Source organism: Ascaphus truei, chromosome 2 (genome assembly GCF_040206685.1).
Source record: "Ascaphus truei isolate aAscTru1 chromosome 2, aAscTru1.hap1, whole genome shotgun sequence".
Classification (NCBI taxonomy): domain Eukaryota; kingdom Metazoa; phylum Chordata; class Amphibia; order Anura; family Ascaphidae; genus Ascaphus; species Ascaphus truei.
Window position 1 is genome coordinate 110,015,834 of NC_134484.1, and position 26,850 is coordinate 110,042,683.

A 26,850-nucleotide genomic window follows, 5' to 3' on the forward strand; every position below is an offset into this window, starting at 1 on the left:
TGCCAAATGCGCGCCGAGGCAGGTTCTAGGCCCGGTATGATTGGGGGGCGGTGCTTGTGTGCACAGCGCACGCCACTGGGACCGCAGCCTTACTGAAGAGCTACTCTGAGTATTAACCCAACTAAACAGTTCACATTGTAACAGTTTAGTGGTAAGAGGTTCTATCCTACTTACAAGTCTGGGTTACTATTCTGATACTATACAGAAGAATATATAAAATACTGCTTATCTCACAGTTCAAGTATAACTTACTATCTATCATCTCAGTGATTGGATACGAAGTGGCTATACGACTATATATCCATTTCGATAATTATTTGTACCATCTGTACAGCTTTAAGGTGCTATTTATACTATAAGTTTACGCACACTATTAATTAGCTTGTTCAGCAGTACATATTACGCACACACGCCCGCCGACATTTTTAATTGATTTTATTTGTTTTATATGTTTATCGTCGTCATGTCCTAACAGTAATATTTTAGTCAATACTAATAAAGCATTTAATTTTAATTTAGGGTGTTTTTTTAGTGTCACGCAAAGGGATCCTCTCTATCAAAGTCTGTACTACAATCAGTCTACGCTGAAGCACTGATGAGTGACCACCGCATCACACATCTTCCTCTAACTTTTAGACTGCACTGTGCTACAGGGAGAGCTTCATTTGAACCTCCTGTATATTTAATATTTCACACACTTGTATGTCGTAAATGGACCATCAGATTTAAAAAAAAAAAAAAAGTGTTGTTAAGGGGAATAAGAGATCTCACAAGTAAAAGAAACAACTGATTAGCGCAGACTGATCCTTTGACCTATACACTAGCATGACAGTGACCCTATTGATGTACCAGGTACTTCATGGAACAAATGTTAGTTTTCCAGAGGATGATCAGGCTAACCGCTCCAACAAAGCAGTCAGCCTGATCAAAACAGAAGTAGTGCCCTGTCTACTCATGTTTTCGTCTGCCGGGAGTGCTGGCGGTCATGTGATGCACTGCTTGAACTCAAGTACTGTAGTGTAAAGGTTACGTGACTGTATCTTTTGCAATTGACAGTAAGGACTTTGGAAATGTGATAATGCAAACAACAAAAATAGATATTTATTAAGTTATTGTTAAAGAAGTGCACATATTTCGTTCTTTATAAAAGACCAGTGAACTAATGGCAGTAGAATATTTGAAAAAGGTAAATATATTTTAATATTTTCATGGCAATCAAATGCTTTACCGGGTTTTTATAACCTTCATCTAGTTTCTTTTGTGATAACACTGAAGCCAAAGCAAATATACCTCCAAAACTGAATAACCCATGGGCGTAAGAACACTAAAGTATATCTCCAGCAAATATGGAGTCACTTCTCTCCTATTGTCTATGAAAATATTGCCCTTCCTTGCTACTCTAACCAATATCATAACTGCAGTACAACTACGTACGATAGTCGGTATCCTATAGTTCGGAACTCCTGATAGTCCGACATATGATGGCTCACTCAGCACCTGGATGAGTCTTTTGCTGCTTTGCATTCTGGTCTGCAATTTTCCTTTCTGCTGAACGTAATGTCACTATATAATGGCTTCTAACATGAGAAGAGGTACAAGTGATGCAGAAAGAAAGAATGTAACCTTGACAATACATCAGAACTTGGACATTATAAAACATCTTGGAAAAAGGCGACAATCAAAGTGTTATTATGAATGAGTTCAACATTGTAGATGATCCAATCTATGATATTAAGAAAAAGGACCAATTGCGATTATTTCTAGCTGAATCCAGATTCCACTAGAGGTGTTGATATGCGATTAACATTGAAAAGCCTAAGTTGTTGTGACGAACACCCGCCACGGAGAGGTCTGGTCACGACGGAGAGCCAAACCGTCGGTACCCAAAATAGCGGGACACCAGTATACTGAGTCTATGCAGCAGGACCGAGGCACGTTCCCAGCGGTAGAGTCTGGGTAGACTCAGTATCCTGGATAGGCCAGGATACTGAGTCTATCCAGACTCTGCCGCTGGGAACGTGGCTCGGTCCTGCTGACCGCCAGGTATCCCTGCTCGGGCAAGAGCAAAAAGGTGTCCGAAAACATCCCCTGCTATCTCTTGCCTTACACGGCTAGAAGGGTAGTTAAAACTTACAAGGGGTCAGTTTCACCCGGGGGAGTGGGAATAAAGTCTTTGGGCTGGCGCAGGGCAGTGAGGTAACTTGTGCAGGCCAATGTACTCCAAAGAGAGCTCACAGTAGCTGACTGTCTTTCCCCAGTGAGTCTCTCCTCGCAGCAATTATTTCCGGACCTAACTGTATGTTATGAAGTAAAATGTATGATATGTCACTCTAGAGTATAGAATGATTAGAGTGTCTAATGTTTAAGATTAATATGTGGTATAATTTTATATATATATACATATATATATATATATATATATATACACACGAGTAATGTTTTAAAAGTGTTACCCAGTGTTGCAGTGATGCAAAGAGTGTGTCACCAGGTATAAATATTTATACAAACATATTTTTATTGTTATAAAAAATAAGTAATTCTGAGTGTGTATGTTTTTATTTGTATAGCGTCAGAAGTGTGCTCAGTGCTTCACAAAGAATACAGTACAGGGAATTAGTGTGGAGTTCTATACGAAATAATTTTTCTACTGTAAATTTAACTGAATATGTGACATATTTTATCATTTTTTACTATTTTCTCTCCTAAGGTGTGTCACGTTGAATCTTCATCTATAATTTCTCATTTTAAAGAATGTATCTTAGCTCGTGACCGCGAACTCCGCTCCTGTGCCGCCTGCCCTGACCCTGGCTTGTCTACCAATTACCCTGCCTTCTCCAGTCCTGACCATGCTACGTTTGACCACGGAATTCGCAACCCGGATCCGGCTTCGTGGTCTAAGGTCGGTGTATATCTATCCCCACCTCAACCCCGCGGTCCGGTTCAGGTTTGTGGTGAGCATAACCGTTACAGTGGGTTCATGTGACTCATTGTAAAGTGGTCTCCCCCATCTATATATAATAAAACTGAAAAGTGTTTAATTGTTAGTATATGTGGGGAATCTCATTGGTCCCTCAGTCCGCCCGCCCCCCACGACTCTCATTGGCCAAGAGGTACGCTCCACTGTGACACACACACACACACATTGGTCCCTCGGTCCGCCCGCCCATGGTCCGCCTCCCCCACGACTCTCATTGGCCAAGAGCTACACTGACATCACTGACACACCTACTCCACTGTCACACACTCACACTGCCATACCATACCCAGCAGTGGGATTCAGCCGGTTCGCAGCGGTTCTTGCGAACCTGTACCTAAATTTTCCTCAGTTCGCAGAACCGGTGCGAGAAGGGAGAGAGCAGAGCGTCTGCTAAGGGGCTGGGCAGCTTGCTCCATCCTGATTGGCTGCTGCTGTGTAATGCAGCCAATCAGGAGGATGTGTCAGGAGCCTGGGGTTGGGGCCAAAGAGCAGAGAAAAAGCGTGCAGCAGAGAGAGGTGAGTCTGTGTCCTGCGTGTCTCCTGTGTGCTGTGTCTCCTGCCTGTGACTGTGTGCTGTGTCTCCTGCCTGTGACTGTGTGCTGTTTCTCCTGCCTGTGACTGTGTGCTGTGTGTCTCCTGCCTGTGTCCTGTTTGCACTGGTTGCAGGCTGTACTTATTTGCAGGGGTTCTCTCATCCCTGTGAGATGTGTAGGGGTCAGGGAGAGATGTGTGTGGGTCAGAGAAAGATGTGAGTGGGGGGGGGGTCAGGGAGAAATGTGTGGGGGGGTTGGGAGAGATGTGAGGGGGGGCTGGAAGAGATGTGAGGGGGGGCTGGAAGAGATGTGAGGGGGGGCTGGGGGATATGTGAGGGGGGCTGGGGGAGATGTGAGGGGGATATGTGAGATGTGTCTGGGTGAGATGTGAGGGGGGGATGGGGGAGATGGGAGGGGAGGCTGGAAGACATGGGAAGGGGGGCTGGAAGACATGGGAGGGGGGGCTGGAAGACATGTGAGGGGGAGCTGGAAGACATGTCAGGGGGGGCTGGAAGACATGTGAGAGGGGGCTGGAAGAGATGTGAGGGGGGCTGGAAGAGATGTGAGGGGGGCTAGGGGAGATGTGAGCGGGCCTGGAAGACATGTGAGGGGGGGCTGGAAGACATGTGAGGGGGGCTGGAAGAGATGTGAGGGGGGCTGGAAGACATGTGAGGGGGGGGCTGGAAGACATGTGAGGGGGGGGCTGGAAGACATGTGAGGGGGGGCTGGAAGACATGTGAGGGGGGCTGGGGGAGATGTGAGGGGGACTGGAAGAGATGTGAGGGTCTGGAAGAGGTGTGAGGGGGGCTGGAAGAGATGTGAGGGGGGCTGGAAGAGATGTGAGGGGGGCTGGAAGACATGTGAGAGGGGCTGGAAGACATGTGAGGGGGGCTGGAAGACGTGAGGGGGGCTGGAAGACATGTGAGGGGGAGGGGGCTGGAAGAGATGTGAGGGGGGCTGGAAGAGATGTAAGAGGGGGCTGGAAGAGATGTGAGGGGGGCTGAAAGAGATGTGAGGGGGGGCTGGAAGAGATGTGGGGGGGGCTGGAAGACATGTGAGGGGGGCTGGGGGAGATGGGAGGGGGGGCTGGAAGACATGTGAGGGCGGGCTGGAAGAGATGTGAGGGGGGGCTGGAAGAGATGTCAGGGGGGGCTGGAAGAGATGTGAGAGGGGGCTGGAAGAGATGTGAGGGGGGCTAGGGGAGATGTGAGGGGGCCTGGAAGACATGTGAGGGGGGCTGGAAGGCGTGAGGGGGGCTGGAAGACATGTGAGGGGGAGGGGGCTGGAAGAGATGTGAGGGGGGCTGGAAGAGATGTAAGAGGGGGCTGGAAGAGATGTGAGGGGGGCTGGAAGAGATGTGAGGGGGGGCTGGAAGAGATGTGAGGGGGGCTGGAAGACATGTGAGGGGGGCTGGGGGAGATGGGAGGGGGGGCTGGAAGACATGTGAGGGCGGGCTGGAAGAGATGTGAGGGGGGGCTGGAAGAGATGTCAGGGGGGGCTGGAAGAGATGTGAGAGGGGGCTGGAAGAGATGTGAGGGGGGGCTGGAAGACATGTGAGGGGGGGTAGGGGAGATGTGAGGGGGCCTGGAAGACATGTGAGGGGGGCTGGAAGACGTGAGGGGGGGCTGGAAGACATGTGAGGGGGGCTGGAAGAGATGTGAGGGGGGCTGGAAGACATGTGAGGGGGGGCTGGAAGACATGTGAGGGGGGCTGGGGGAGATGTGAGAGGGCTGGAAGAGATGTGAGGGGGGGCTGGAAGAGATGTGAGGGGGGCTGGGGGAGATGTGAGGGGGACTGGAAGAGATGTGAGGGGGGCTGGAAGAGATGTGAGGGGGGCTGGAAGAGATGTGAGGGGGGGCTGGAAGACATGTGAGGGGGGCTGGAAGACGTGAGGGGGGCTGGAAGACATGTGAGGGGGAGGGGGCTGGAAGAGATGTGAGGGGGGCTGGAAGAGATGTGAGGGGGGCTGGAAGAGATTTGAGGGGGGCTGGAAGAGATGTGAGGGGTCTGGAAGAGATGTAAGAGGGGGCTGGAAGAGATGTGAGGGGGTGCTGGAAGACATGTGAGGGGGGCTGGAAGACATGTGAGGGGGGCTGGGGGAGATGTGAGGGGGGGGCTGGAAGACATGTGAGGGTGGGCTGGAAGAGATGTGAGGGCGGGCTGGAAGAGATGTGAGGGGGGGCTGGAAGAGATGTGAGAGGGGTCTGGAAGAGATGTGAGGGAGGTCTGGAAGAGATGTGAGGGGGTCTGGAAGAGATGTGAGGGGGGGGGCTGGAAGACATGTGAGGGGGGGCTGGAAGACATGTGAGGGGGGCTGGGGGAGATGTGAGAGGGCTGGAAGAGATGTGAGGGGGGGCTGGAAGAGATGTGAGGGGGGCTGGGGGAGATGTGAGGGGGACTGGAAGAAATGTGAGGGGGGCTGGAAGAGATGTGAGGGGGGCTGGAAGAGATGTGAGGGGGGCTGGAAGAGATGTGAGGGAGGGATGGAAGACATGTGAGGGGGGCTGGAAGACGTGAGGGGGGCTGGAAGACATGTGAGGGGTGGGGGCTGGAAGAGATGTGAGGGGGGCTGGAAGAGATGTAAGAGGGGGCTGGAAGAGATGTGAGGGGGGGCTGGAAGACATGTGAGGGGGACTGGAAGACATGTGAGGGGGGCTGGGGGAGATGTGAGGGAGGGCTGGAAGAGATGTGAGGGCGGGCTGGAAGAGATGTGAGGGCGGGCTGGAAGAGATGTGAGGGGGACTGGAAGAGATGTGAGGGCGGGCTGGAAGAGATGTGAGGGGGGGCTGGAAGAGATGTGAGAGGGGTCTGGAAGAGATGTGAGGGGGGTCTGGAAGAGATGTGAGGGGGTCTGGAAGAGATGTGAGGGGGGGCTGGAAGAGATGTGAGGGGGGGCTGGAAGAGATGTGAGAGGGGTCTGGAAGAGATGTGAGGGGGGTCTGGAAGAGATGTGAGGGGGTCTGGAAGAGATGTGAGGGGGGCTGGGGGAGATGTGAGGGGGCTGGGGAGATGTGAGGGGGAGCTGGGGAGATGTGAGGGGGGGCTAGAGGAGATGTGAGGGGGGCTGAGGGAGATGTGAGGGGGGCTGTGTTCTGTGTGTGGCCTGCCTGTGTTTGTGTGTGGTCTGCCTGTGTCTTTCCTGTGCAGTTTGCATCTGTCCATTTGTATTTGCACTGGTTGCAGGTTGCACTTATTTTCTCTCTCTCCCCCGTCTCTCTCTCTCTCCCCCGTCTCTCTCTCTCCCCCGTCTCTCTCTCTCCCCCGTCTCTCTCTCTCCCCCGTCTCTCTCTCTCCCCCGTCTCTCTCTCTCCCCCGTCTCTCTCTCTCTCTCCCCCGTCTCTCTCTCTCTCTCCCCCGTCTCTCTCTCTCTCTCCCCCGTCTCTCTCTCTCTCTCCCCGTCTCTCTCTCTCTCCCCCGCCTCTCTCTCTCTCTCTCTCCCCCGTCTCTCTCTCTCTCTCTCTCTCTCCCCCGTCTCTCTCTCTCTCCCCCGTCTCTCTCTCCCCCGTCTCTCTCTCTCCCCCGTCTCTCTCTCCCCATCTCTCTCTCTCTCTCCCGTCTCTCTCTCTCCCCCGTCTCTCTCCCTCTCCCCCGTCTCTCTCTCTCTCTCCCCCGTCTCTCTCTCCCCCGTCTCTCTCTCTCTCCCCGTCGCTCTCCCCGTCGCTCTCTCCCCTGTCTCTCTCTCTCCCCTGTCTTCTCTCTCCCCGTCTTCTCTCTCCCCGTCGCTCTCTCTCCCCGTCGCTCTCTCTCCCCTGTCTCTCTCTCTCCCCCGTCTTCTGTCCCCCGTCTTCTCTCTCCCCGTCGCTCTCTCTCCCCCGTCGCTCTCTCTCCCCCGTCGCTCTCTCTCCCCGTCTCTCTCTCTCCCCCGTCTTCTCTCCCCCGTCGTCTCTCTCCCCCGTCGCTCTCTCTCCCCCGTCGCTCTCTCTCCCCCGTCGCTCTCTCTCCCCGTCGCTCTCTCTCCCCCGTCGCTCTCTCTCCCCCGTCTCTCTCTCTCCCCCGTCTTCTCTCCCCCGTCGCTCTCTCTTTTTCCCCCGTCGCTCTCTCTCTCTCCCGTCTCTTTCTCTCTCCCCGTCTCTTTCTCTCTCCCCCCGTCTCTTTCTCTCTCTTTCTCTCTCCCCCGTCTCTTTCTCTCTCCCCCATCTCTCTCTCTCTCCCCCGTCCTCTCTCTCTCGCTCTCCCCCGTCTCTCTCTCTCCCCCCGTCTCTCTCTCTCCCCGTCGCTCTCTCTCTCCCCCGTCATTCTCTCTCTCCCTCCGTCGCTCTCTCTCTCTCCCCTGTCGCTCTCTCTCTCCCCCGTCGCTCTCACTCTCTCCCCCGTCGCTCTCTCTCCCCCGTCGCTCTCTCTCTCTCCCCTGTCGCTCTCTCTCTCTCCCCCGTCGCTCTCTCTCTCTCCCCCGTCGCTCTCTTCTCTCTCCCCGTCTTTCTCTCTCTCCCCGTCTCTTTCTCTCTCCCCCCGTCTCTTTCTCTCTCCCCGTCTCTCTCTCTCTCTCCCCCGTCTCTCTCTCGTCTCTCTCCCCGTCTCTCTCTCTCCCCCGTCTCTCTCTCTCTCCCCGTCTCTCTCTCTCTCTCTCTCCCCGTCTGTCCTCTCTCTCTCCCCATCTCTCTCCCCCCCCATCTCTCTCACTCCCCCGTCTCTCTCCCCTCCTCTTCTTCCCTCCCCCCCAACCCCCTCCGTGAGAGAGAACCTGTGCTAAACATTTTGAATCCCACCACTGCCCATACCCCCTGAGACTGTCATCTCAGACTATCACCCCTGCTGAGTCACACACTGACCTTGGTAAATTTAACCCACCCCAGACTATAACCCTGTCTAATTTTTCTCCTTACCACCTGCTCCACACTCCTCTGGCTTCCCGCCCGTTCCCTTCATCATCACCCTGTCGCACCTACACCTCCGCCTGCTGCACACTCCCTTCCTGCCCGTTACGCCCTCAAAATTTCACTCCCTTCACGGACGCTCCAAACCCTGCCGCCACACCAGTTTCCACATCAACCTACATTATACACATTTCTGCCTTTCCGCACACAAAATTCACTCCTTCACCTGCTAAAATGTCTGCCTTCGCTCCGCACACCCGCTACTCATGTCCATCTGCCCTCCGCACTGCAAATTTCACCGTTCCCCTCATCATGTCTGCACTCTGGGGGGAGGACACAAAGCGCAAAGAATTTCCTCTCCAAGGTGGAAATAACACAAGGAATCTCAAATAGGCAGCATATGTAAAGACAAAAGGAAAAGAAAATAGTGCAACACAATTTAATTATACAGAGGCGACCAACTTTATTCTAACTCGGCTAGTTCCGCAAATTTCAGTATATCCCGGTGATGTTCGGTTTTGTATCGTTTTCGCCCGGAGTGTATTGCGTTATTTTCCCGGCTGTGATTTAAGCATTTTATTCCCGCTGGCTTCAATACTGCAATGCCGTGTAAAAAAGCATGGGGGCGTTTGCGAGCTGTTGTCTTTGAAGCCGTCCCCTATAACCCCTAACATACAGTACTGTACATTTTTATTCATAGTGTACATGTGCAGGGGGTCTCCGGAGCTGAACCGCGTTGGTTTCAGGTCCGGGGACCCCCTGCTTCCCGAGATACAGCCCCCTTTATGAGGTGCCGGTATCCCTCTGCATTTAAAGGTCCCGATCACGTGACCGCGGCCTGTAAACCAAGCAGAGGGATACCGGCACCCCCTAAAGGGGCCTGTATCTCGGGGAGCAGGGGGTCCCCAGACCTAAAACCACAGCGGTTCTGCTCCGGAGACCCTCTGCACATCTACAGTATAAATAAAACACACACATCAATAAAGAATCGTTCCTTACCTTGGCGGCTATGTGCTATGGTAACGAAGCAGCATTTCTGTATTTTTAATAATATTGTACAGTGAGCAGGGGGTTCCCTGAGCCAGAAATCAATGCTCAGGGGACCCCCTGCTCCTGCACAATATTATTAAAAATACAGAAATGCTGCTTCATTACCATAGCTGATAGCCGCTAAGGCAATGAAGGGGTTAACCCACCGTGCCCGCTTTATTGTGGGTAGCGGGGGTGGGTGAAGGGGGTATTTGGCCCTTGGTGTGAGTTTAGGACTTGCGGGGGGGTTGCGGATGCACTTAACCCCTTCACGACCGTAGCAGTTAATACCGCTACGGTCATGAAGGGGTTAACACCTCCCGCTACCCCCCCGCAAGCCCTAAACAACCACCGTTGGGGCTAATATCCCCTTCACCCACCCCCGCTACCCACAATAAAAAAAACTCACACACAGCAGCCGCCCAAAAAATAAATAAATAAATCTAAATAAATAAATAAATGAATATAAATAAATACATTTGAAATACATTTTTATTCATAGTGTAGATGTGCAGGGGGTCTCTGGAGCTGAACCGCGTTGGTTTCAGGTCCGGGGACCCCCTGCTCCCCGAGATACAGACCCCTTTATGAGGTGCCGGTATCGCTCTGCATTTAAAGGTCCCGATCACGTGACCGCGGCCTGTAAACCAAGCAGAGGGATACCAGCACCCCCTAAAGGGGCCTGTATCTCGGGGAGCAGGGGGTCCCCGGACCTAAAACCAAAACGTTTCTGCTCCGGAGACCCTCTGCACATGTACAGTATAAATAAAACACACACATCAATAAAGAATCGTTCTTTACCTTAGCGGCTATGTGCGATGGAAACGAAGCAGCATTTCTCTCCAGACCAAAAACTCCAACAACTGAAATAAAACCCACTTCCACTAGATACCGAATAGCTGGAAAAAGTCCCACTTGAATGACGTGTGGCTTTCACTGGCTAGTGACCAGACATAACATCGGATAGGTAAGTATCAGGTAATTCAGGTATATGTTAGAGTAACTCACATTTGTGTAGGGTCGGAGGGCTCAGTACCTGCAATTTTGTTGATCCAATAAACATCTTTTTACCTGGGTCCCACTCTCGATAGCAGTTTATTCAATATCAGCTGTGCGCCATCTCTCCTTCCTTTGGATGTCCAGTATAAATAAAACACACACATCAATAAAGAATCGTTCTTTACCTTAGCGGCTATGTGCTATGGTAATGAAGCAGCATTTCTGTATTTTTAATAATATTGTACAGTAAGCAGGGGGTTCCCTGAGCCAGAAATTAATGCTCAGGTGACCCCCTGCTCCTGCACAATATTATTAAAAATACAGAAATGCTGCTTCATTACCATAGCGTATAGCCGCTAAGGCAATGAAGGGTTAAGGCAGAATAAACAATAAATACATTAAATACATATTTTTAATGTGTGTGTTAAACTTCCCTGCCTTCACTGTAATCTATGTAAAAAAAACCTCCCCCTATTGTGTGTGTTAAACTTCCCTGCCTTCACAGTAATCTATGTAAAAAAAAACTCCCCCTATTGTGTGTGTTAAGCTTCCCTGCCTTCACTGTAATCTATGTAAACCCCCCTCCCCCTATTGTGTCTGCTAAGCTTCCCTGCTTTGACTAATCTGTGTAAGACCCCCTCCCCCTATTGTGTCGGTTAAATCTCCCTGGCCTGTTTCTGTGAGTGCAGTGTACTGTATGTAAATGTGGGGAGGGGGATCCCGTGTAAATAACCACACCCACTACCCACTACCCACCTGCACATGGCCCCTCCGCTGCTGCAAAACAGAGACAAAAATGAAAGCATACAAAGTAATGTCCCCTAACCCCTTAATCACCATAGCGGTTATTAACCGCTACAGTCATTAAGGGGTTAACCCACCCTCACCCACCACTCTGGATGCCTACGTACCCTCCCACACTAACCCCCCCCGTGAGGCCTAACCACCCTCACCCAGTACCCACAAGGGAGGCCTACCCACATACCGTTGGGTAAACACCCCCCCACCTACCCCCAGTACCCACAATAAAAACAATACAGTGACCCACAATAAACATCATTCTATTTATTAAATACATTACCCACCCCCTGTGCCCCCCCATAAATACATGATTTATTCTTTTACATACAGGGTTCATAACGCAGCCCCACGCGAGTCCCCGGTGGGCTGGCGGGGCACCTGGACAGACCTACAGGGTACCAGCAGCCCTTTTTAAACAGGTTCTGGAGGCCTGCTGGTGGGTCCCGCCAGCACCGTGGCCCCCAGGTGGTCTCCATGGGTCACCGTGGGCCACAATTGGGTCCCCACGGTAGGCCCGCGGATGTCTGGGAGCCCCGGGTCAGACCCACAGGTGTCTGCGGGGCCTCAGGTGGTTCCCACAGGGGTCTGGGGAACTCACGAGTGCTCACTATGGGTCCGCGGTGCCCCCACAGAAGTGGGACCACACATCATCATCCCCGCACCTACGGTTCAGCGGTACCCCCACAGAAGTGGGACCACACATCTTCATCCCCGCAGACTACGGGTCGGCGGTGCCCCCACAGATGTGAGGCCACCGCTTCATCCCCGCATGTGTCACCCGTGGAACCACCAGCCTGATACCCGTGGGATACCCGAGGAGATCCACAGGTGGTCTCCAGAGGTCCCACGCAGAACCACGGAACCAACCCTGAATGTAAAAAAAATAAACCTGGCCTATACATTCAATACATACACCCCCCCCCCCAACACCTACAGTACAATAATGTGCAAAATAACTATTATCCAGATATGGATAATAGATTAATTGCCCATTATTAAAAACATTAACTAGCATATTCAAATAAATAAAGTACTACTGACCTCATCATTACGAAGTGTCCGTCGCCAGCAACATCCTTGTCTTGCCCACAAAATACATAGCAAATACAAAGCCAATACATTGCAATTACATTCAGATATCAATTAACCCCTTAAACACCTTATCAGATAATAAACGCAAAGGTGATTAAGGGGTTAAGCCACACTGGCCCGATACCCACCCTTCACCCATGAATTTGTACATTGGCTTCATCATGCAACTATATATACAGTATATATACAGTATATATATATCTATATATATATATATATATATATATAGATATATATATATTATACAGTATATACACACACATGATGAACCAATATACAAATAAATGTAGAAGGGTTATCAAAACCATACTGTCCTACAAATAACACTTCTCCATACAGACACACTACAATAAAATCAATTTCCTTTAATAATCCTGATCTTACAATCTAAATCATCAAATGCCAATGAAACACCTCACATTCCAATCAATACATTACAACCAATCAAGTAAACAAAAATCAATTAGCAATCATTATTTACATCCCTAAACAATTGACACTCCATCCCGAACAATGAAACAATTAACTAATTCACGCCTGGAGCAGAACAATTTAGCATGTGAAAAAATATAAGTACCAACCAGAATACAACCTTTAAAACCAAGGCTATCCCTGACCTCCCTCAAACACACAATACAATACCGGTTTTGCCGGGGATTGCAAGTAGGGCTGGTGTTTTTTCCTGCCTTTCGTTTTCGCGCTGTTTGATTGGCGGCAGCGGCGGGGGGGAGGAGGCGAGAAGGACGAGGAGAGTGACTCCTACCTGGGCTGATGCGTGGAGGAAGGCGCATCGGCTTGGAGGAGGAGGTTTTTTTCTTGGCGTCGCTTGCGAGGGTGGTCCGGTGCTGTGGGCCCTGTTCCTGTCCTCCTATTGTGGCCGCTTGTGTGGCTGGGGGGGGGGAAGAGAGGCTCTCCCAACCCACGCTTAGCCGTGCGGTTGGGCTAGTGGCAAGGGAAGGTCTTTGTGCACATGGGTTTCATGTGGTTCCGCCTCCTGACGATGATCAGGGGGTGGGGGGTTTTCGGGGGGACTGGGGGCAAGGCTGTTGTTACGGCTGGGGGAGGGGGCAGTTGGTGGTTTGGCTGGAATGGTGGGCTTTTGCCCCCCCCCCTCCTCGGGGAGATATTGGCCTTCTTCCTTCCCCCCTTTTTTCTTTTCCACTCTTTTACACAGTGGGAGGTGGTCAGGTGGGGCTGTCTATTAAAAAAAAAAAAAAACATTTTTTTAATTAAATAAATAAAAATATATTTAAAAAAAAAAAAAAAAACTCCTTTTGAGGTTGGTCTTGGTTGTTGTTATTGGAAGCCAATCCTAAGGTTTTTCGTGTCGTGGGTGACACCATACTTCAAAAAAAAAAAAATGACAGCAATGGTTGGTTGGATGTTAGCGCTAAGGGATGGAGGTGGGGGGCGTTAAGGTGCTAAAGATACAAGCATTAATGCTGGGTTTTTATGTTATTACAGCTTTAGAGCGGTTCTAAGTCTAATTCAAGTGAACTGGTTTTCGTGGAAAGATCGGCCAGGCAAGAGTTCAAGAGTAGTTTGCTGGCAGGATTTAGGTGGTGAAATTAAACCAGTGTTTGACGAGCCATTGGATAAATTACAGCGCTAGTAGCGATGTCCTTTCAGGTCAGCACCATGCTGCTTTTGGCGGAGGCGCACAACCATGAGGAAGGATGGTTTCAGAAGCAGATGTGTGCACTAGTGCTGAAAGCTGGGAGTGATCAAGGAAGTTTGGGCAGTCGTGAAAACGCGAGAGGACAGGGTGGTTCCCATGCTACCTGCGCTGAGGCGTGGCCATCATCAAGTGATGAAGGGGGTCCTAGTAACGGAGCACGGGAAGCGTTGGTGCAGAAGGGTATGTCATGGCGGAGTTTTTGGAAATCACAGCCTATTTGGTTAAAGGCTGGGGGACTTTTGGGAGGAGCCTTGGAGATGGGTCCCCACAAAAACAGGTGTTGGACATGGGTCCCCACAAAAATATGTGTGGGACATGGGTCCCTGGGAAAAACAAGGGTGGGACATGGGTCCCTGGAAAAACAGGGGTGGGACATGGGTCCCAACCTTATATAAAAAAGAAGAGCCTGGATGGAGGCGAGCAGTAGGTAGCTAAGGGTTCCCTTCCTCCCCCACAAAAAAAAAAAAAAAAGGGGGGGGGAGTTTGGGAGGGGGCCGACATGCTCGCCATCGCCGGTTACTGGTGAAAGGAAGGCTGGCAAAGGATGGTTGGTAAATAAAAAAAATAAAAAAAAGAGGTTGGGGGGTTTGGTCCCAGCCTAGAAGGGAACGTAAGGTAAAGGATTGGTCCTTTTTTTATAAAAAAAAAAAAAAATTTAAAAAAAAGAGTTTATTCAGGATTAAAGGTTAGCCTAATTGGGGGTTTAATATTTGCTTCCTCATTTACAGGTAAATCTGGAACGGCCGGGACGCGGTCGACCTCGCTTCGTGGCGCTGGTACGTCGTCCACGGCTCGCAAGCGGTCCGGGCCTCGGTTTGAGCTTGCTGTCAGAGGCTTGGAGGACAAGGGTCTTGGGGCAGGTCCCGACAGGCGGTTCAAAACACCGCCGGGGACTGGGGCATCGAAGGGTAAGCGAAAAAGAGTTGCTTGTTTGGGAAATAAGGGTGTTACCTTGCCGGGCATTGTTAGCTCCCCTGGGCCACATGTGTTGGATGTGGGGTTAGCGGGCGATGCCGAGGCAAGAATGATTAGTGCGGTGGTTAAGGGCGTTCAGTTAGCTTTATTGCCGATAACAACGTTATTATCCACTAAGCAAGCAGTGGGGGCATGCAAGTCAAGCGAGCGGCAGGGGGGGTCAGATTCAGTGCTTGACGGGGGGAGCAACCGTGGAACAGTGGGTGGAGAGGTGGCTCAGGTGTCTTTGGGTGTGGAGAGTACAGTAGGTTGTACCCTTAGCACAGTGCCGAAAGTTATTCAAGATGAGTTAGCATCGGCCACAGCATTGCCGGTGCAGGTGGCGGGAAAAGGAGCTGATTCAACAGCAGTAGTTGTTTTGTTAGGTGAGCATCCGGTGGTGAATTCAGGTGCTGGGCAGGGGACAGGGCTCGGAAGGCCATTGGCAGGTTCAAAAAGGCTGCCGGATGCGGCCTATGGGGACTCATGTACGACCATATCACGTTCCTTAGGCGTGCATTTGTCAAAGGAAGTAAAGGAAAAAATTTGGGCGGGTGATTACGTTGAGATTTTGTCATTGCTTCCGGGGTACAATGAAGCGGTAGCTAAATCCGAAAAGAAGGGAGAGGCTAAAAAGGAGGATGTGGAAAAGCGTCTTTTTCCACGCATGTTCAGTAATTGGTCGCAGGCATTTGGGATTTTGGCGGGCGTTGCGGGGGAAAAGGATCCGCAATTATGCTCGGCGCTTTTTAAGTATCAGGATACGATTAGAAAAGCGTTTCAGAAACACGGGGGTATGGGATGGTGGGCCTATAATGTGGAGTTTAGGCAGAGTATGGAAGCTAATAAGGGTGTGGTTACATGGAATTGTAAGGATGTGGATTTGTACTTGGAGCACATTTCAGGCGGAGGGGGGTCGTCCTTTCGCGGGTCAAATAGCCTCAAAGGGGTCTGGCGGGAGCATTTTCAGGTGCGCACATCAGGGAGAGGGCGTGCAGGTGGGAAGCAGTCGGGGGGTATGTTGGGGTTACAACGAGTCAAGATGCAGATTTGAGAATTGTAGATTCCAGCATACTTGCGCTGGGTGTGGGGGTCAGCATCCCAAATCAAGGTGCTTTAAGAAAGATAGTAAGGGTTTCAAGGGACCAGGACAGCAGGCTGTTCAGGAAGGCGGGAACGCCAGTTTCAGCAGAGGCAATGGCGCCTTGGCTGGAAAAATACCCCAATAGACGGGCAGCTAGCTTATTACGAGAGGGGTTTAGGGAAGGATTCAGGATCCCCTTTGAGTATCAGGAGGGATCGGGGGGCGAGAGGAATTTGAAGTCGGTCAGGTTGAATGGGGATGTGGCAAAAGAAAAAATTGATAAAGAGATTGAGTTGGGCAGAATGGCGGGTCCTTTCCTTTCCCTGCCCCTGAGAAACCTTAGGGTGTCACCGTTGGGGGTGGTTCCGAAAAAGGAGGCGGGGGCTTTCAGGTTGATTCAACATCTGTCTTACCCAAAAGGGTCGTCAGTTAATGACGGGATAGATAGGGACTTATGCTCCGTAAGCTACGCCACTTTTGATCAGGCAGCGGCTTTGGTGGGAAGGATGGGGCAGGGGGCATTGATGGCGAAGGCTGACGTTAAGTCAGCTTTCAGACTCTTGCCGGTACATCCAGATTGTTTTCATTTATTGGGCTGTATGTTGGAAGGGCGTTATTTTGTTGACCTTTGTTTACCTATGGGTTGTGCATTGTCTTGTTTTTATTTTGAAACATTCAGCACATTTTTGGAGTGGGTGGTCCGCAAAAGGGTGCAGGCAGCAGGGATCATACATTATTTGGATGATTTCCTTTTCGTTGGTCCGCAGGGGTCTGATTTGTGCGCAAGGTGGGTTTTTCAATTTTCAGCCATGGCGCGCGAATTTGGGGTTCCTTTGGCGAATGAAAAAACAGTGGCACCCACAACCACTCTCAGTTTTCTGGGCATACAGTAGTAATTGATTCAGTGAACAGGGAATATAGGTTACCTCCTGAGAAGTTAGTTGTTTTGGAGAGTATGATAAAGGATTTCATGCTTCTTAGGAAGGCCTCATTAAGACAGTTTCAGGTTTTGATGGGCCATTTGGTGTTTGCAGCTCGCATTATGCCTGTGGGAAGGGTGTTTTCCAGGCGCTTGTCAGCAGCTACAGCAGGGGTAAGGCATCCCAACCACTTCATTCGGGTCACAACGGAAATCCGGAAGGATTTGGCGGTGTGGCTAAAATTCTTACAGAGTTACAATGGGAGGACGTTGTGGAGGGGGCGTCCAGCGCGGAACGCTGAGCTGCAGCTATTTACAGATGCGGCTGGGTCAGTAGGGTTTGGTGCATATTTTAATGGAGCTTTGTGTGCGGAGGAATGGCCAGAAGATTGGCGAGGGACTCAGCTTATCAGGAATCTGACATTTTTGGAACTTTTCCCTTTACTAGTGGCTGTACATCTTTGGGGGGACAAGTTTGCTAACAGGGAGGTGACGTTTTGGTCCGACAACTTGGGTGTGGTGGAGGCTGTGAATAATTTTGGTTCACGGTCCCCACCAGTGTTGGTTCTGTTGAGGCATTTTGTGTTACGGTGTTTACAGCTTAATATAGGTTTCAAGGGTAGGCACGTTCCTGGGGTGGAGAACAACATTGCTGATGCATTATCACGTTTGCAGATGGAGCTGTTTCGGAGGTTGGCACCGGGGGCGGAGACCCAGGGCGAACGGTGCCCAGCAGTCTTGTGGGATCTGGTGATGGAGGTGTGATTGATTTAATAAAGGCTTCACTCGCCCCGGGTACGTGGGGTGCTTATGTGGCTGCTTGGCGAGAATTTCGGGAGGCGGAAAGGATGGCGGGAGGAAAGATCTCGGAGGTAGACATTTTGCTGGGTCACATGATGAGTTTGAGGGACAAGGGTTTAGCTGGTGGATCCATAGGGAGAAAGATGGCGGGTATATCGTTCTTCCTTAGGCTGAATGGTAGGGTTGATGTGTCCAAGTGTTTTGTGGTAAGGAAGGTGCTAGCAGGTATGGTTAAAGGGATAACTAGCAGGGATGGCAGAAGACCAGTGACGCCGGCAATTTTGGAGGGTTTGTTGCGGGCCACAGACGTGGTATGCTCTTCCAGTTTTGAGGCAGTACTTTTTAAGGCCACATTCATCATTGCATTTTTTGCAGCTCTGCGAGCAGGTGAATTGGTGTGTGTATCCAAGAAGGGAGGGGGTGGCTTGCAGCGGGCTGACGTAAGTTTAGGAGAAGGTTTGGTGAGGTTGCTGGTACGGAGGTCTAAAACGGATCAGAAAGGAAAGGGAGCGTGGATCTTGTTGAAGGGCTTACCTGGAAGTGTGGTGTGCCCAGTAAAAGCGTTGGAAGATTATTTGGCCATTAGGCCAGAACAAGGGGGTCCACTGTTAGTGCACAAGAACGGGGGGGCATGGTCAAGGTTCCAATATTTGCGGGTCTTTCGGATGTGTCTCAAGCAGCAAGGGTTAGAAGGGGGGCAGTATGGAACGCATTCTTTTCGCATTGGGGCAGCGACGGAAGCAGCACGCGTAGGGCTCGTGGTAGCAAAGATACGGAGGATTGGGTGCTGGAAGTCAGACAGTTACCGGACATACATCAGGCCGGATTTGGTAGGGGAGAATGTTGCGCTAGAGTAAACACTCTGCCGTTGTTTTTCTTTTTTCCACCATGTCTTTGCCTCCTCAGATTTCGTGGTAATTTGGATCGTGGGAGACTCAATGGTACACTGGGCGGGGAAGAGGGTGAATTCGCGCCCCTACGGAAAGAATTTAGGTTTGAGTATGGAGCAGGTGGAGGTAACGTGGTGGGGGATGAGAGGGATGCGGTGGGGACGGCTTTTTCCGCTGCTAATTTCTAGGGCCAGGGGTAGGAGGGCACCGGACATCATCATTATTCATGTTGGGGGTAATGATGTGGCAAAATTGCGGTCGATTGATTTATTCCAGCAGATTAAGCAAGATTTGGCGCGCATGTTAACGTTTTGGCCAGGGGTGCAATTAGTTTGGTCCGAGATAATATGCAGGTTGGTTTGGAAAGGTGCGCGTATCCCGGGGAGAGTTAACAAGATGAGGAAGAGGTTAAACAGGAAGGTGGGGAATTTCTTGGTTCAATGTGGGGGTTGGGTCATTCGTCACCCGCAGTTTAGTTTTAAATTGGGTGGATGGTTTAGGGAAGATGGGGTACAGTTGTCGAATGTGGGGGTGGACATGTTTAATAATGATTTACAGGAAGGTTTGGAAGAGGTCATAAGGGGTATGGCGGTACGGGTCTGATTTAAGGGGGTTAAACAGGCCCGTTGGTGGCGGCAGTTGGGGGGGGATAGGTGCTTGTACCCCCAGAAGTGGCTCGGGGCTGGTTATCGGGGGGTTTGAAGCGAGGGGACAGGTCACCGGGACGTACTTCCGGGTGCCCCCTTTGCGTTGCCCAGCTCTGAGCATTCTGGCGCGGACAGGTGGTACACTATCCCCATTTGTGTTAATAAATAAGCCGCGGCCTTTTACCTCCACAAATGTGTCCTCTTGTTATTTGTATGTTTTTATGTAGAGGGTTTATAGGAGAGGGGGGGGGAAGCTCGCGCCTCCTTGGTCATTAAAGGAAATTGATTTTATTGTAGTGTGTCTGTATGGAGAAGTGTTATTTGTAGGACAGTATGGTTTTGATAACCCTTCTACATTTATTTGTATATTGGTTCATCATGTGTGTGTATATACTGTGTATATATATATATCTCTCTCTCTGTGTATGTATATATATATATATATATATATATATATATATATATATATACTGTATATATAGTTGCATGATGAAGCCACTGTACAAATTCATGGGTGAAGGGTGGGTATCGGGCCAGTGTGGCTTAACCCCTTAATCATCTTTGCGTTTATTATCTGATAAGGTGTTTAAGGGGTTAATTGATATCTGAATGTAATTGCAATGTATTGGCTTTGTATTTGCTATGTATTTTGTGGGCAAGACAAGGATGTTGCTGGCGACGGACACTTCGTATTGATGAGGTCAGTAGTACTTTATTTATTTGAATATGCTAGTTAATGTTTTTAATAATGGGCAATTAATCTATTATCCATATCTGGATAATAGTTATTTTGCACATTATTGTACTGTAGGTGTTGGGGGGGGGGAGGTGTATGTATTGAATGTATAGGCCAGGTTTATTTTTTTTACATTCAGGGTTTGTTCCGTGATTCTGCGTGAGACCTCTGGAGACCACCTGCGGGTCTCCTCGGGTATCCCACGGGTATCAGGCTGGTGGTTCCACGGGTGACACATGCGGGGATGAAGCGGTGGCCTCACATCTGTGGGGGCACCGCCGACCCGTAGTCTGCGGGGATGAAGATGTGTGGTCCCACTTCTGTGGGGGCACCGCGGACCCGTAGTGAGCACTCGTGAGTTCCCCAGACCCCCGTGGGAACCACCCGAGGCCCCGCAGATACCTGTGGGTCTGACCCGGGGCTCCCAGACATCCGCGGGCCTACCGTGGGGACCCAATTGTGGCCCACGGTGACCCAAGGAGACCACCTGGGGACCATGGTGCTGGCGGGACCCACCAGCAGGCCTCCAGAAACTGTTTAAAAAGGGCTGCTGGTACCCTGTAGGTCTGTCCAGGTGCCCCGCCAGCCCACCGGGGACTCGCGTGTGGCTGCGTTATGAACCCTGTATGTAAAAGAATAAATCATGTATTTATGGGGGGGCACAGGGGGTGGGTAATGTATTTAATAAATAGAATGATGTTTATTGTGGGTCACTGTATTGTTTTTATTGTGGGTACTGGGGGTGGGGGGGGGGTGTTTACCCAACGGTATGTGGGTAGGCCTCCCTTGTGGACCCAATCCAAGTTCTATCCCGCACATTCCAAGGGTCATCATATTGATACATTTTTTAATATGGTCATCAATGATTTTAACATTTTATCACGTAATTTTAAGTCAGGTAACATTAAACATAACCTCAGTGTAAGCGAGTCCCTAGCCCTTAAAACATTGAAGGATGGTGCAAGCCTAATTATAAGGCAGGCGGACAAAGGTGGTGGCGTAGTAGTCCAAAATAGGTGTGATTATGAAAAAGAAGCTTTAAGGCTTCTTAACAACACATCGTCCTATGTCAAATTATTGAAGGACCCCACAGCCGAGTTTTTAAGGGAACTAAAAGCGCTATTAGATAATGCAGTCACTCTATCCATCATCACTACAACAGAGTTCGCCTTCCTATTTTCTGAATTCCCAAGGATCCCCATATTTTACCACCTGCCGAAAATACATAAGGCCTTGGTGGATCCACCCGGACGCCGAATCGTGTCAGGCATACAATCTATGACAGCCATTCTTAGTCAATACGTGGATTTTTTTCTCCAACCGTATGTTGGTGAATTAACCTCTTATTTGAAGGATTCTACTGCAGTTTTAAATTTATTTAAAGATTTCAAATGGAAGAGTTCATATGTATGGATTACATGTGACATAAAATCCCTCTATACAAATATACCCCATCAGAAAGGGTTGGATGCAGTCAACTCCTTTTTGGAAGTAGACCCCACAATGCACCCATTAAATAGGAAATTTATTCTCGAGTCTATTAGTTTCATATTGAAACATAATTATTTTCTGTTTCTTTCCACTTTCTACCTGCAGGTTTGCTGAACTGCAATGGGTACTAGGTTTGCCCCCAGTTTCGCAAACCTGTATGTGGGTAAGTGGGAGTCTCAGTTCATTGTGCCCGAGGAACCCTACCACAGGAATGTCATTGTGTGGGAACGCTACATAGACGACATCCTGTGCGTGTGGGACGGTGATTATGCATCGGCCAGTGCATTTGTAGATAACCTGAATAGGAATGATTTCAACCTTGAGTTTACACATAAGGTGGATGCCACCCAGATAGATTTTCTAGATTTAAGACTTACTTCCAGAGCGGATGGCACTGTGGAGACTGAAACCTTCTTTAAGGAGGTGGATACTAACAATTTGCTGATGGCGAATAGTAATCACAAAAGTACATGGATAAAAAATATACCAGGAGGGCAATTTGTCAGACTCAGACGTAACTGCAGTAGTTTAGAGGTTTTTGACAAGCAGGCTAATAAACTATTTTTGAGATTCAGAGAGAGGGGATACCCTAAGGAACTTCTCGAAAGAGAGATTATAAGGGTACGTAACATGGATCGTAAAGATATGTTAATTCAAAATAGAACCAAGACAAGAAATAAAATAGGCCCAATAATGAAAAATGAAATTTTAAATGTGGCCTTCATTACGGATTATAATTCTGTACATAGGGACATCGAAAAGGTTTTTTATAAACACTGGGATATTTTGTGCAATGACATCTAGACACTAAACCACGGTTTATCTATAGGAGAGCCAAAAACATTAAAAATTTGCTAGCACCTAGTGATGTTTTTTATAAGTAATAACACTACAGTACAAAAGAACTGGTTAGGGCCTAAACCAAAAGGCAATTATATTTGTGGTAAGTGTAGTATTTGTAAGTACCAACATCCTGACAAAAATACATTTAATTCTAAAAACACACAAGAGGTTTTTAATATTGATGACTTTATTTTATGTACATCTACACACATTGTTTACTTATTGGAATGTGCGTGTGGATATCAGTATGTAGGCAGAACCAAACGCAGCCTTAAAGTTCGTATCCAGGAACACGTCAGAAATATAAAAAACGGTTTTGAAAAACACAGTGTTTCCAGACACTTTTTATTACACCACAACAAAGATCCGTCCAGTCTCACTTTTAAGGGGATTCAGTTTATTCCTGTAAATAGAAGAGGTGGGGACAGAGTTAAAACACTATCATCTAAGGAGACATATTGGATACACAAGTTAGATACTATGTCCCCTAAGGGGTTAAATGAGGATGTTGACATCTGGGCACTTTATTAAGAGGAATTTTTATTAAAAAAAAATTCTAGCCCCCTTCTCCACTTAAACCCAAGGGATATCACTGATCTATGTATCTCTGTTTTCCCTGCTCTGTTCTATTGTCTATACGTATTTATATTGTTATTTTTAGTTGCATCTTTTATATGATACTATCTATTTTAGTACTAATATTGTGTTTCTTTTATTCCAGCATGCTTTTAATTATTTATGCTAGGTTTAGTTTATATGTTTATAAAATCTTTTTATTATGTATGTAGTTAATAAAGTTGTTGTTTTAAAAGTAATGATTTCATCTTCCCTATCACTTTAACCATTACCTAGTCTAGATGATTGGTCCATTTTTAATTGTTTGACCAATGAGACATCTTTGTTAGGTACTTAAGACCTTTGGGTAATGGCTAAATTATTCCCTGAAGAAGTAGTTTATTCTACGAAACATGTTGGATGATTTTTATCTAGTGCCTTAATATTGCCATTGCCTCCATTGGCTTCACCCTGCTAGTATTACTCCCGGTGGTAATTTTGGGCATATGAGAGACTTTGAGAGACTTTGACTGCCTCCCTGCCGGTTCCCTCGCTGCTGCGGAGACTGTAACGTCATCACGCAGTATCCCGTGACGGAGCGACAACGTGGCACGCCGAGTGTACCCTTGCAGAGCTGAGGTCTCACCCCCGTACAGTGGATCTGCTCGCTGAGCTACACGAGCTGCACCAGACGGCTTGGAAGCGCGAGCGGTCCCACGAAGCACCAATACCTGCAACGGAGCGTGGTTGCTGTAAAGGGAAAGCCCCTTGGGAGCGATGTACTGCTGGATGAGGGGTTTTGGACATTAATCCTGCTCCTGAACCAACGTAGCGCCCCCGCTGAGAGAAGCAAGCTGCAGACTCTTCTGACAACAGTTGCTGAGTGGTAACTTGTGTGAAACACACTAAATGCACCTATTCCACTGTTTTGATGTACGCAGATTTATTACCCTGTAATTACTAATATATAGCATTACTTGCTTCACTATTTGGCGTTGTGCGCTGTTTCTTTTGTTTCCACTCCCTTGTGGGTACTGGGTGAGGGTGGTTAGGCCTCATGGGGGGGGGAGGTTAGTGTGGGAGGGTATGTAGGCATCCCGAGTGGTGGGTGAGGGTGGGTTAACCCCTTAATGACTGTAGCGGTTAATAACCGCTATGGTGATTAAGGGGTTAGGGGACATTACTTTGTATGCTTTCATTTTTGTCTCTGTTTTGCAGCAGCGGAGGGGCCATGTGCAGGTGGGTAGTGGGTAGTGGGTGTGGGTGTGGTTATTTACACGGGATCCCCCTCTCCACATTTACATACAGTACACTGCACTCACAGAAACACAGGCCAGGGAGATTTAACCGACACAGTAGGGGGAGGGGGGCTTACACAGATTAGTCAAAGCAGGGAATCTTAGCAGACACAATAGGGGGAGGGTTTTTTACATAGATTACAGTGAAGGCAGGGAAGCTTAACACACACAATAGGGGGAGGGTTTTTTACATAGATTACAGTGAAGGCAGGGAAGTTTAACACACACATTAAAAATATGTATTTAATGTATTTATTGTTTATTCTGCCTTAACCCTTCATTGCCTTAGCGGCTATACGCTATGGTAATGAAGCAGCATTTCTGTATTTTTAATAATATTGTGCAGGAGCAGGGGGTCCCCTGAGCATTAATTTCTGGCTCAGGGAACCCCCAGCTCACTGTACAATATTATTAAAAATACAGAAATGCTGCTTCATTACCATAGCACATAGCCGCTAAGGTAAAGAACGATTCTTTATTGATGTGTGTGTTTTATTTATAATGGACATCCAAAGGAAGGAGAGATGGCGCACAGCTGATATTGAATAAACTGCTATCGAGAGTGGGACCCAGGTAAAAAGATGTTTATTGGATCAACAAAATTGCAGGTACTGAGCCCTCCGACCCTACACAAATGTGAGTTACTCTAACATATCACGAACTCAGGGGAAGGCTGGGGAGGGGGAAGGAAAGGAATATACCCTCGCAACTGCTGGAAGATAAATCTGTGGTGCTACAATCAGGGGTGGATATTGAACTAATACTTGTAGAGAAAAAGAACCCCAGCTGAGAGCACTCAACAGTGCACAAAAACAGTGAAGGAGGTAGTGTAGGATGCAATGTGTATACTGAATAAATTAAAATATCATTTATTGGAGTCTTAACTCAATTAAAATAAAGCGGACACTAAGTACCAGGGTGATATGTGCTAGTAGGCCAAAAAAGCGCAGCGAAAATAAAAGGCACCAGACTCGTGTGTTAAGTGTTGGCTCTACCCTTGATCATATATGCAGGGTAAAGTCAGGTGTTATGAACTGCCACAGGTATCTGCGTAATAAGTGTATAGATAACAGATAGAGCCCCTATCTACTTAGTTACATGAACCAAGTGAGTATATACCACAGTGGGTTAATGTAGGGATGAGCAGATCACTGCTTAAGTCCCTGAGTGGTGCTTCTTGTGTCAAGACACCATAGTTGTATAATGTCACACACACTCGCTATAGACTCCCCCCACGTCAGTCTCCTGGGGGGGGGGGGGGGGATAGTATATATTAATGGCAGAAAATGGATTGCTGCAGACCTGTGAATAGAAAAAATGTAGATCACAAGTAGTGTCTACTAACACTTAAAAAATAAAAAACAACACGAGGTACTGGTAGCATAAAAATGGCAGCAACCGCGACCAAATTGTATCAAACATACACACTTCTGCTGATGCCTGGTGTGTCACAGGTCTCCGCGGTTTCTGCCTATTCAAGTCAATATCGAGCTAATGCTCACATGTAACTCTCTGTAAGAGAGTGTTACTCTGGGTCAGGACCCGCTCCGATCACGAGCGTTGGTCCCGCCCCCTTGACGTAATGACGTCACTGCCAGGGCAGTGAGCATTAGCTCGATATTGACTTGAATAGGCAGAAACCGCGGAGACCTGTGACACCAGGCATCAGCAGAAGTGTGTATGTTTGATACAATTTGGTCGCGGTTGCTGCCATTTTTATGCTACCAGTACCTCGTGTTGTTTTTTATTTCAGGTCTGCAGCAATCCATTTTCTGCCATTAATATATACTATCCCCCCCCCCCCAGGAGACTGACGTGGGGGGAGTCTATAGCGAGTGTGTGTGACATTATACAACTATGGTGTCTTGACACAAGAAGCACCACTCAGGGACTTAAGCAGTGATCTGCTCATCCCTACATTAACCCACTGTGGTATATACTCACTTGGTTCATGTAACTAAGTAGATAGGGGCTCTATCTGTTATCTATACACTTATTACGCAGATACCTGTGGCAGTTCATAACACCTGACTTTACCCTGCATATATGATCAAGGGTAGAGCCAACACTTAACACACGAGTCTGGTGCCTTTTATTTTCGCTGCGCTTTTTTGGCCTACTAGCACATATCACCCTGGTACTTAGTGTCCGCTTTATTTTAATTGAGTTAAGACTCCAATAAATGATATTTTAATTTATTCAGTATACACATTGCATCCTACACTACCTCCTTCACTGTTTTTGTGCACTGTTGAGTGCTCTCCGCTGGGGTTCTTTTTCTCTACAAGTATTATTTACTCTAACATATACCTGAATTACCTGATACTTACCTATCCGATGTTATGTCTGGTCACTAGCCAGTGAAAGCCACACGTCATTCAAGTGGGACTTTTTCCAGCTATTCGGTATCTAGTGGAAGTGGGTTTTATTTCAGTTGTTGGAGTTTTTGGTCTGGAAATTTATGGGACCTCCCAGGGACATTTTATTGTACCTTCATAACTGGTAGGCTATATAGCCAGTGGCTCATGTTTGAGCACCATACAGTTTTTGTGATTTTTTATTTATACTGTACATGTGCAGAGGGTCTCCAGAGCAGAAACGTTTTGGTTTTAGGTCCGGGGACCCCCTGCTCCCTGAGATACAGGCCCCTTTAGGGGGTGCCGGTATCCCTCTGCTTGGTTTACAGGCTGCGGTCACGTGATCGGGACC